Below are 11,020 nucleotides of genomic sequence, written 5' to 3' on the forward strand. Positions count from 1 at the left end.
AATAAATTCCTGATTCTGGAGGAATTTAGTCTCTTTTCTAAGGATTTTTCTAAGACAAACTTAAACAAATTAACCTGGCTCAAAAAGGGCTTATCTTCCTTCCAAAATTGGCAAGAGGGGTACTATTGTAATTTTTTTCCCCACATATCCAGTGTAAAACTTAATTGAAGCTGTCTATAAAAATTATTTATGCTCCTCAGGAGAAGGAAGGGGAAAAAAAAAAAAAAAAATCAGTCTAGTCCCAGTGGAGGTGGAGCGTGGAAGGGAAGGGGTGCATATGCTGACTGCCCATCAGCCCACTGTGCTCAGATCAGGCCTGAAGGAAGGTATCACACTGAAGAGCTTGCTACAGGATGATCTTTAAAGAAAAAATGGAAGATAGTTTTTAATTGTCATTAGATGAGAAGAGAGACTGTGCCATACTATTATATTTGCTATGCCTCCCCCTTGATTCTTCGCAGTAGTATCGTGCACCGCTGCTACTTGCTAATCAACATAGCATAGTAATACTTACTGCCTTAGAAACCAAGCATTATACTGTTTGTAACACAGAAAATACAAAACTTTATGACAATAACAAAAAAAAAAATCGGACCTACAGTCCCACTGCCTCTGTCCTGACTTTCGCACTGTAAACGTTTCTACCAAACCACTGCCACCATCAGGGAAATTAGGCTCGTCACTCCAAACTGAACATACCCATGAGGCACAATAGAAAGTTTAGCAAGTCAAACGTTATTCCAAAAAGCTCAGAATCAATTCAGATTATTCTGACACTTGGAAATATTTTTCTATAGTTCAACAACATACAATGCAGACTGTCAAGTGATTTATAAGCAGCATCTAGAAGCCTCCATTGGGATTTAGCATCCTGATGGAGAAAACAGTCTTTGGTCTGAAGATCTCATTTTCTAAGCAGATAAAGTAAGTAGAATGTAGTGGAAATGGTTCATTATTACTCGCATTTACAGAAAGAGAACAGAGCCCAAGAGATACTAAGTGCTTTGCCCAGGGCCATTCACAGAATCTGTGGCAGAGTTGGAAGTCGGGCTCTGATTTCCTTATCAAGTGCCACGTCACAAGCACAAGCCAAAGTGTTGAGCCACAAGCCTAGAAGCCACTCCAATGTCCTCACCAAAATGCCAACCACAAGTGACTTTACAGTCATACTTTACAGAATGAACATGGCTCCAACATGTTATTTAACAGGATGGTTACAGTTAGCAAAGAAACCCTCAATGACCACATTCAAACTTCAGCGTCAACCAGCTGCTCCAGAAGATCATTAACTGTTCTCCCAGGCTAATGTTATCATTGCCATTTCCCAAGGGCCCACTCTGTGCAAACAAGCCTGACAAAAGCCCTCTTTTTCACTGGTGAACAGAAACTGGTTTCACGACATGTTGCTTTGAAGAAGCTGCATTTTTCCAGCACTGTGGCTATTTTTAATCATGATATTGGTATATATTTTTCAATTCTAATGGCAATGAGTAAATGCTACTGTCAGCAATGCTTCGTGACAATTCTCATCGGTGGTGGACAGTCAGCTTAGAACATCAACAGTCAGCTACTCTGACATATTTTGTAGTAGCGACAAGGGCCTATAACAATTTCAATTAAATGAAAAACAGCCTTGACTCTCAAACCATACTTCATTCAACATAAATACTGAAAGGACAGGACAGTGATGCATGACTAGTTTCTTATTTCAGAATAAAGTCAGCGTGATTTTGGACATTTAATTTTGATATGTGGTGGGGCATTTGACACACATAAAGGAAAACCCCTTATACTAGAGGATACTAATTATCCAGTGATCACAGGCATCTTATTTCTACTCTGGCAGTCTATGCTCAGAGTTTTGTAATAAGCTATTACCAGAATGAACACTGTTACGCTTATACATTCATTTCATACTCAATATCACACACCTATATAAACTACAATGAGTATGCACATATCTAAAATAGAATGAGCTGACAATCAGAGAGATACATGTTTTGTATATATGCAAAACTACATACCTAGCTTGTATCAGTATGAGATTGGCCACATATAAAGATGCTTAAGATTTCTGAGCTTGTAATTGTCAGTTAACTAAATTAGCATGTATCAGCTATTCAGATCATTTTCATGCAGAAATCTGTGGCACTGCACTGTCCCATATTTTGTTCCATCTCACTTTTCCTACCCCTAAAAACCACGTGCCATTTTACAGCTGTAATTTGGTTATAATTCTAGAAAATTCAACATATGAAATTTCTCAAAAAGGTACTCCAGGTACACACAAATATATAAAGTTGTATGTAATAGCACTGCACCTCTGTTCACCGCCTCTAGTATACAGTCATGCTGTACGTGAGCAGGCTGGAACCCATTCAGACATATAGCTACGAAAAATCAGGGTTGCTCTTGTCTGCAGGCAGCATGACCACTTCACTAGTTTCATTTAGAGTAGGTCTTTTCCTATTAAAAAGAAAGTAGTAAGCACAAAGCCACTGTTGAGGACCACCAGATCTTTTTAACAAAAATATCAGAGTCACCTAAAAAAGATCCAACACTCTCCTTTAAGGTACTAGAAGTAATGCATATGTATTTCAAAGGATGTCTACAGTGGTGAATCGTGGCTGACATCTGTAAGATTTGATCTGAATTGCCTTCCTCATTTGTCAGCTGGGTAGACTTGAAAGCCCTCCTCTAATAAAAAAATGTAACACCTGATCAAAAAAGCTGAAGTATAAAGTGACTACAGTAACTTTCATATTTCACGTATACTACTATTTTTTACTGTATTGAATTTATGGAGATGCTTTGATTTCCACTGTACCACTTGGTCTGTGTTTTAATATTTCATGCTGTTTTCTTAAGGCAGCTCTTCTATCTTGCTAAGCAATAGTCCTTATTTGTATTTTGATGATGGCAATCATAGTATTCTTTCCCTGTCTCAGCATACTTAGTGCAATTCTTAACATTAAGATCAATAGCTTTGATTTTAGGTACTTCTTCAAAATACATCCAATCACTTAAGGAGCAGACTCTGTATTTACTAGGTGCAGTGACAAGACTCATTAATAAGTTATTCTGCTGAGTTATTTTATATATAAACTCTCCACCACTACTTGCACTGGACAAAAAAGCCGAGTCAGTGCTTTACCGCTAAAATAACAGACAGCAGTAGCTTAAAAAGAAAAACCAAAGCCTTCATATGCACTTACATTTTCCTCAGTTAAAACTGTACTAAGACCACGTACAACTGTAATGTCGACCATCACATCACTTTTAGTAAGGCATACCTTCTTTGCCCAACGCTATAGGCAATAGCCAATTTTGAAAAGAGGTTAATAAAAAAAACCTGCAGTATCCCCTAGAATACGGAGCACAGCATATGTACGTGCTAACTAATTAACTGGTATTTATATGCATATATAATAAAATGTTATTATTGTGTTCTACATACTTGTATACATAACATACTTCCCACAAATACTGTTATGTATAGTGTGTCCATATTATATATATAGCTGCAGAAGATCTCTCCCTTCTACCAAAAAAGGATGAGATATTTACTTGCAATTGGTCTAATTTAGCATTAGATGCCAGACAAATACCACATATAATTTCATTAACAATATCGTATGGAAGAGTTGTCACATTGATGACTTTGCCATGACACGACAATATACATCTGCAAAGCAAACAGATACTGTGAATATGCACCGTGCTTGGGGGCTTGGGAGGAGGAGGGGGTGGGGGGAGCTGCTAGCCAGTATAATTAGTAACTTTGCCCACAGATACTAATACAGAAAAGAAACATGGCACCGTCAAACCAGTCCATATAGTATTTATTTTATTGGAAACCTTAAAAGTGACCGGAAAATGACATCAGATTAAACATCAATAGGAGGGAGGATGGAATAATCTAGCAAGAGTTTAATCCCTTTACCTAGTGCTCGTGCATGATACTAACACGTTTTATTATTCTAAGCAATACCTAGAAGAAAAGATCCAGTGAAGAGCATCATCAAATTACAGCAGAATAATAAAGTTTGTCTGCCTCCAGTAAGAGTTACTGCTGCATTACTGCTAACTAAAAACAGGATTCTCCCCCCCACACACCTACAAATCTTCAGCCCTCCCACCCTCATTTGGCCCATAAAGCATTTAAGAGAAATAGCTGTTTTTAGAAAGGGTGAAATCTCAGCATACCTTCAAATCAAGTGCTTCCGATGTTCAGCAAGATCATTGCCGAGAGAGAACTGCAGTCTACTGTGTCAAATTACAACCTTGTAGAGAAAGGCGGCAGCGTCGGCAGCAGCAGCATTGGTGTGTTTGCACTGCTAGTATTCAGGCTAGAAATGATTCATTAGTTGTCTGCAGGGAGGCAGGGTGAAAAAGAGAGAGCAAGCATCATCGGCCATGCAGCAGCTGCCAGAGCCTATGAAACAGCAGTGCTCGCACACACATACGCACGCAAAGATGGCTTTTCCTATTTGCCAGTTTCTCTTTCACATAGTATTAACCCCGACACGGCAGCAGGGAGCACGGACAGGAGCTGACAAGCAGCAAGTGGGATCGCAGCAAGGGTGTGTGTCAGTGGGGGGGGGCACGGGGGGAGGCGGGTGTTGGGAGATTTTATTTTACCTCCAAGTAATGCTATCACAGGATCTTCTCAGTAGGTCATCTGTGGCCTACTGGCACGAACCAATGAACTGTAAATGTGAGCTGCAATTTTTTTTTCACTCCCAAGCCTGCCCAATGGAAGGCTTAGAAACTCAAATGCAGAAGGGTATTAAGACAGATTACCTGGAGCATCCTAACCATTCTGTCTTTCCTCTTCTCAAGAAAACGGTACACAATATGGTCACACAAAACTAAGTATGCAACAACCATCTCCCCAGCAACTAGAGGGAGACACTGTAAGGGAATATAGGGGAAGACTTTAAATAAATCATTTTTTAAAAATCTAGCTTTAATCTTTTTTCCCCCCCTTTTTTTCTTTTTTCTTTTTTTACCCCCAGCAGAAATGATCTGACTCACAGAATCTGACCAATTTGGGAGTACATTCACTATAACGTAACTGAATTCTCAAGGCGGATGAAGGTTAAATTGTCAAGAAAACATATGAAGTTACGTTGAGGGGAACTCCTGCATTTTCCTTTCAGTATTAAACAGGGGAAGGAACTATTGCATTCTCGAGGCACTATTTTATTTATTTCTGTTGAAGCATCTGCAGAAAGACTTCTCTCCATTTAATAATGTCTCCCTTTTATCCCCAAAATCAAGTGTCCATGCAACTGAAACAGGCTATATTAATTTAAAGTTCCTTTTCAAATACCAGTCTCCCCCGCCCACAGTTTTACTAATAGGCGTAATGAGAAAAAGGAGGAGAATTTTCAGAAAAGTTTGGCATTAACAAAAAGACCCAGATTTCCCCAAAGGCCTAATATTTGTTTATGAAGTTGAAATGCATGGAGAGTACCTTGATCTCCAGGAACTGTCAGCATCAGATGCTTCACTGGAAAAGTATTAATAGCCATGAAGGAGGGACTCGTCAACTGATCTCTTTATCAAGTTTTGTCTTATCTGGATTTCCAGACCATGATAAATTTGAACCTTGAACCATGATGTTTACTAACCAACTAAGGAATCCTTCCAAAATGGCATTGCCTATATTTCTGGATATTCCAGTTCCCAAGCATCGATCTATTTGAGCGCCTTATTAAGATCGTTACCCCCAAAGCTTCTAGCCACATTGAGTGCCACCACTCTCACTTGGATGAAAAGCATTTCTCTTCAGAGGTTTAGAATTAAAGTATGGTGCAGAGTATCACAGTGTGATCTTCAAAGTTATTGCTTCTGAAAAATCTGTCCCTCGTTATACAATGAAACAGCTAAAAATCTGACCCTTGGTTCTGTGATATTGGGGGGGAAAAAAAAAAGAGGAAAAGGGTTATAGACAATGTGTGCTTTCTTCCCTGAAGGTCTACCTTGGCACATTCTAGAAAGACTACAGTTTTCTAAATGGAAAGTCCACCATCTAAAAATAAGGTATCCAATACCACTCTTTTGTGCAAATCTCAGCCCCAAATGACCTTCCCTGAGATTACTCACAACTGTAGCGGGAACAACAAAACTCTGGTATTTTCAGAGAGAAAAACTGTTCCTACTCGGGATCATATGTTCCTTCCCAGATTAGATTATGGCTTTGATCATCAGGCAAGTACACTCTTTTATAACCAGTTTGTGGCATAAATTGTTCTCATTTTTTATAAAAAAAAGTCTAATTTTGGCAAGTTGGATTTTTTTTTTCTCAGTTGAGCTACATACAAGCTTCAAATCCAAACGTTCCTTCTGACTATGACTATATCGGCACTTACCATACTGTGCTTCAGCAACAAATACAGATCTGCAGCATGTAACACGAAGTGATACCAGAAGATTCCAGGTGACACATTTTGGAAATCTGTCTTGTCTAGGCTGGAGACTGGATGAACATATCTATCGCTTTATGTGCATTTGTACAAAAACAAAAATTTGCTAAGCTATCTTGATACTTGAAAATAAGTCAGATCGCTGTAAAATGGCATTATAAGTGCGTTACACTGAACCAAACCAACTCTTCTCCTTCGTTTTCATAGGTGCATTTAAAACATGTATATCTGTACATGGGTGTGTGTAGAGATATATATATGTATAAAATATGTAAATTATAATCAATTTTATGGAAATCTTGTTTTAAAAATATGAAAAATTATATTGATAAATTAAGTCACTCTGAATATAAAATAGCAACTAATTTTTTAAACTATCAGCACAGATTCACTGCTATGAAGATTTTAAAACATATTCTTTATCTCAAGTAAATATTTAGAAACTCAAGTCATCAAAACTTGACATATTCAATTTGTTATGCCACAGCAGATGAGAACTCCCATTTTACTGGAACTGTAAGATGTTAGGACGTTGTTAACATAAACAGTTTTTTATTAATTAGGTAGTTTATATGGCCAAATATCAGCATCAGGTATGATACGGCTTGATAGTAATTTCTGCCTGTTCAGGGCTGGATGCAGCTATGCTCTTATATGCATATATTAACAGTGCTGCTGAGAGAAGAAAGAGAATTACAATTCTGTATGCCAAGCCAAGAAATCCCCCCAGAATAACAATGCCAATATAATGATCCTACCTTCTGATAGACAGTTTTCTTCAGAGAAAGAGAGAAAACATAAGACAGCTTTCCGTATACGATAGGGCTCTATGAAATGCCATTTTAACTAAGTAAACTTTCACAGGCCATAATGAATTTCATGTTCTTTCCAGTCTTTCTGAATTACATGAAACAATTATTTAAAATACATCCTAAAAGATGAATCTTCCTCTTAGTACCCTTAGTACTAATAAATCTTGCAGTGCGTTGTTTCAATAAAACAAGCCAAAATGATGATAAACCCTTCCCTTTCTAATTCCACTTTTTACACTGAGGTAGACTAAAAAAATAATAAAGGAGCTCACCTTGCTAGCTGCCAAAACACACACAGGGCCTCCTGTGGAGATAAAGGACAGCTGTCTCTGAAGCCACAACAGCTCTTTCTGAGATTGTTTCAGTAACTCCTCCATGTCACCTGGCTTCTGCCCCATCAGCCCTTCCTGCATGACAGGAAATTTTCAATTTCTGTTTTCTCAAATATACAGTGACAGTAACACATGATTTGTCATAGCTGAATTTCTAGCTAAACAAGAACATCTTGTATAGAACATAGCCATGTATCTATATTTATGCATGTGACTTTTTGTGCTTCATTTAATAATCCTCTGCCACCTTAAAAGCAAGATGTCTCTTCATAGCATCAGCAGCACTACACTTCAAGTACCCTAATACTTCATGCTTAGTAAAGTTCCTCTGGCTATTAATCAAGCCAGGTTAGGCTGAGATAGAAAACAACATGGGCAATTCCAATCTTTGGAAACTGGAAGAAGTTCCTCTTACATGATACGTTGCTGTAACAAAGGGCTCAGAGATGCTGCTGGTAGGGCACAAAATTAGTAGAAGACAATGCTGAGAAGAGTTTGATGCTAGTAATTAAAAAGTATAGGAATGCCACTCAGTAATCCAAAGGACAAGTTTATATCCTTAGCGAAACTCTCAGCTTGAAGCTAAACCAGAAACACTGTGAATTCAGACCCAGCTCTCTTCTAGACATGATAATTTACAAAATATTTAATATCAATAAGCTATCTGTTTGGATGAAAACTGAGTAGAAAAACATTTTTTTTTCTACTTGGTTTTAACACCTCTATGAGTAAACTATTTTTAATGTAAATGTTTACCAGCACAGTTAGGTATTAAGAACAGAACTAGATTTTTACCTACCCTCAGGCATCCTAGCTGATTTTTCAGTTCTTCGCACTCCACTTGCAGCAATTGGATCTCTAGATCTTTTATACCTTTGGATTGTTTGTTGATATTTTGCAGATGCTGGGCCTTAACATTGACAAAGTGCATTTTCTGTTGAAGAGGAAGTGTTCTGGTAATTGTTTTTGTGATGACAGCAGTGCTACTGGATGACAATGTCAATGAAGTTGAATGGCTGACATCCTGGTAAAAAGAAAATACATTTTTCATGTCATTTTTGCTAAAGCTGTGTCTGAGGGAAAAAGTAGAATTCAAATTCTTTCAAAAACCATACCATAAGTGCATTATTTGAAAATTTTCTTCTTCAGATCTTTCATTCAAACAGTAAGTGAGCAAGAGACAATCTCACTTGAATAATCACCAGTAAAGAGATGGGTATAACACAAAGAAATGAAACGTGGACAATTTCTTTTCATATATTTTTTTTCTTCGTTCGCTGGATACCAGCCAGCCATGATCACTCTGACTATATAGATATCAACGTATTTACCACTTGATGGCAACATAGTGCTGCTGCTCAGCCACTGCTTCTGGTCCTTCACTCAGCATTGTATCACATAGCTAATTAAGAAGTCATCCTTGCCGCTGAACACGCACCTCACTTGGAAGCTGTGCTCCAGTTACATCTGAGATGCTATATTCCAAAAGGCATGTTTGACCACGCTGCATCCCTTCACTGGGAATCAGCTGTTACACAGTCAAACGTACTGTATGAGTGCGGTGGAAGAAACTGAAGCTCCCTTCTGAGACTAGGCAGTTCACAACTCTATGTCCCAAGTCTTCTTGCTTTACACCCAGTAACTACCCTACTCCTTAACTTGTCCCAATGGCTCTCTTGTGCAGTAAGATCGTATACCACTTCAGCAACATTATGAGAACCTAGCCCAGTGACACAGGTTGGTTTGGCCAGATAACACTCAGCATCATGTAACAAATTTAGTTTTGATTAGGAGGGTCCATCTGTACTGTTAAAACAAACAGATATTAGGTGCCTCAGTGTAAGAGCCTCACGGTCCTCCAGACATTCACAAAAGTTCTGCTGTCGAATACACAGACGTTTTGCTAAAACAAAAGGCATTCCAAGAAGATTGCAACAGAAATTTCTCTTCACTGAATCTATTTCTTCTGGCTTTTTTTAATCAAAATAGTCTAGCTATCTCTATATATGGAAAATGCACAAAAAGTATTATTCTGTGCAGGAAATTAAGCTGTCCGGTACCCCCATCAGCTATCCCGATCCCATTTTTTGTAGCATTTAGCCACCTTTCTCAAAACCCATTATCACTGAGTAAAACCTTTCAAAAAACATAGTGTCCTCTATGTTAATTCTATGCACTCAACAATTAATATACAAAGGCAGACCCATTTAAAGCTCTTTCACTTTACAATTAAGCTCAAACTAAGTCAGGAGACAAAAAAGCTAACTTCTTATGACATGCTTGCAAGAATACCACTTCCAGCCTGGTACTGCCACTTACAACCAGTACATCGTTTGAACAAGTTACTGATTTTTCAACACAGTCTATGTGTAAGATCGGCTTGGTGTAGCTTTAATGCAGAAATAATAACTTGTCCCAACTTGTGTCATATTCAGCTAAGAATATTAATGTGGTTGAAAACTGACATAATTTAAGATGGCGTAGGATTTTATTTATAGCAGAGTTAAACATTCTTTTGGTTATCACTTTGCTTAAATTTTGTTCTTGTACTTCACACTTAATTTTAGAGAGGACAACTGAATTCTCAGTTTATTATTCTGTGATTTGCAATCCCCAAAGTCTGTAAGTTTTCTTATTTTCCTTATGCAAGTTTTGCCTGGTTTTCTCTTTTTTTTTTTTTTGTTTTTCCCTGTTTCAGCTAGAGAAAGAAACACACTCAATTTCTCAAACCCACATTTTGATAAAGGCCCAGACGCTGATCACAGGTGAAAAAACAAAATGAAACTTTCAATTGATCTGAACTACAGTTTCATAGTGAGGAACTCCCTTTCTCTCAGTGTTTGCTCAGCCAGCCCATGACATGGCTCCTCCTCAGTGCTGAAGCTCAGTGAAGCTCACCCAAAAACCCAGCCCTGCCCACTCCCTCAAGGGGACCAGGAGAGACCCTCCAAGGGCATAGCTGGGACATCATTGCATGTTGGTACGACAGAGGTTTAGAAGCCTGAGTAATCAAAGTCATTAAACTACAGTAAACATTACAAACCATATTTTACATGTAAAATGGCAAACACTAATATCCAAATAATTAAAAAAAAAAAAAGGATTCTCTTAATTTTGAAGTGGTAACCATTGGAAACCTCGAAGATGAGATCTGTGTGAGGTAGTATTACCAAAGAACAGCTGTATCTACTGACATTATTGTACCATCTATCTTCCCTGGCTTTTTTTTTTTTTTTTTTTTGGAAGTGAAAAATAAGAGAGAGGTGCGAAGTCCGGATTTCAGGTCACTTAACGTGAACCTTGTAAACATAACTTTGCCAGACATACATCACTAATACAAACATAGCCAAACTTGGTGAATACTCAAGAAAAACCTGAAAATTAATTTTTAATTTTTTTTACATTTGTAATATACTGAACAAAAATCCATGAACTTTGGATTAGT

At 37.9% G+C, this 11,020-nt stretch overlaps 1 protein-coding gene across 1 annotated transcript in view; it reads right to left on the reverse strand.

Annotated features, from left to right (window-relative positions):
• RIMBP2 (RIMS binding protein 2) overlaps positions 1–4,297 on the reverse strand; it is a 148,765-nt gene extending 144,468 nt beyond the window's left edge. The window contains exon 1 of the mRNA XM_009584507.1: positions 4,207–4,297. The gene's annotated coding sequence lies outside the window, so the exon portion shown is untranslated. The remainder of the gene's footprint in view (positions 1–4,206) is intronic.
• Positions 4,298–11,020: the final 6,723 nt, after the last annotated feature.

Source organism: Fulmarus glacialis, unplaced genomic scaffold (assembly GCF_000690835.1).
Source record: "Fulmarus glacialis isolate BGI_N327 unplaced genomic scaffold, ASM69083v1 scaffold4019, whole genome shotgun sequence".
NCBI classification, from domain to species: domain Eukaryota; kingdom Metazoa; phylum Chordata; class Aves; order Procellariiformes; family Procellariidae; genus Fulmarus; species Fulmarus glacialis.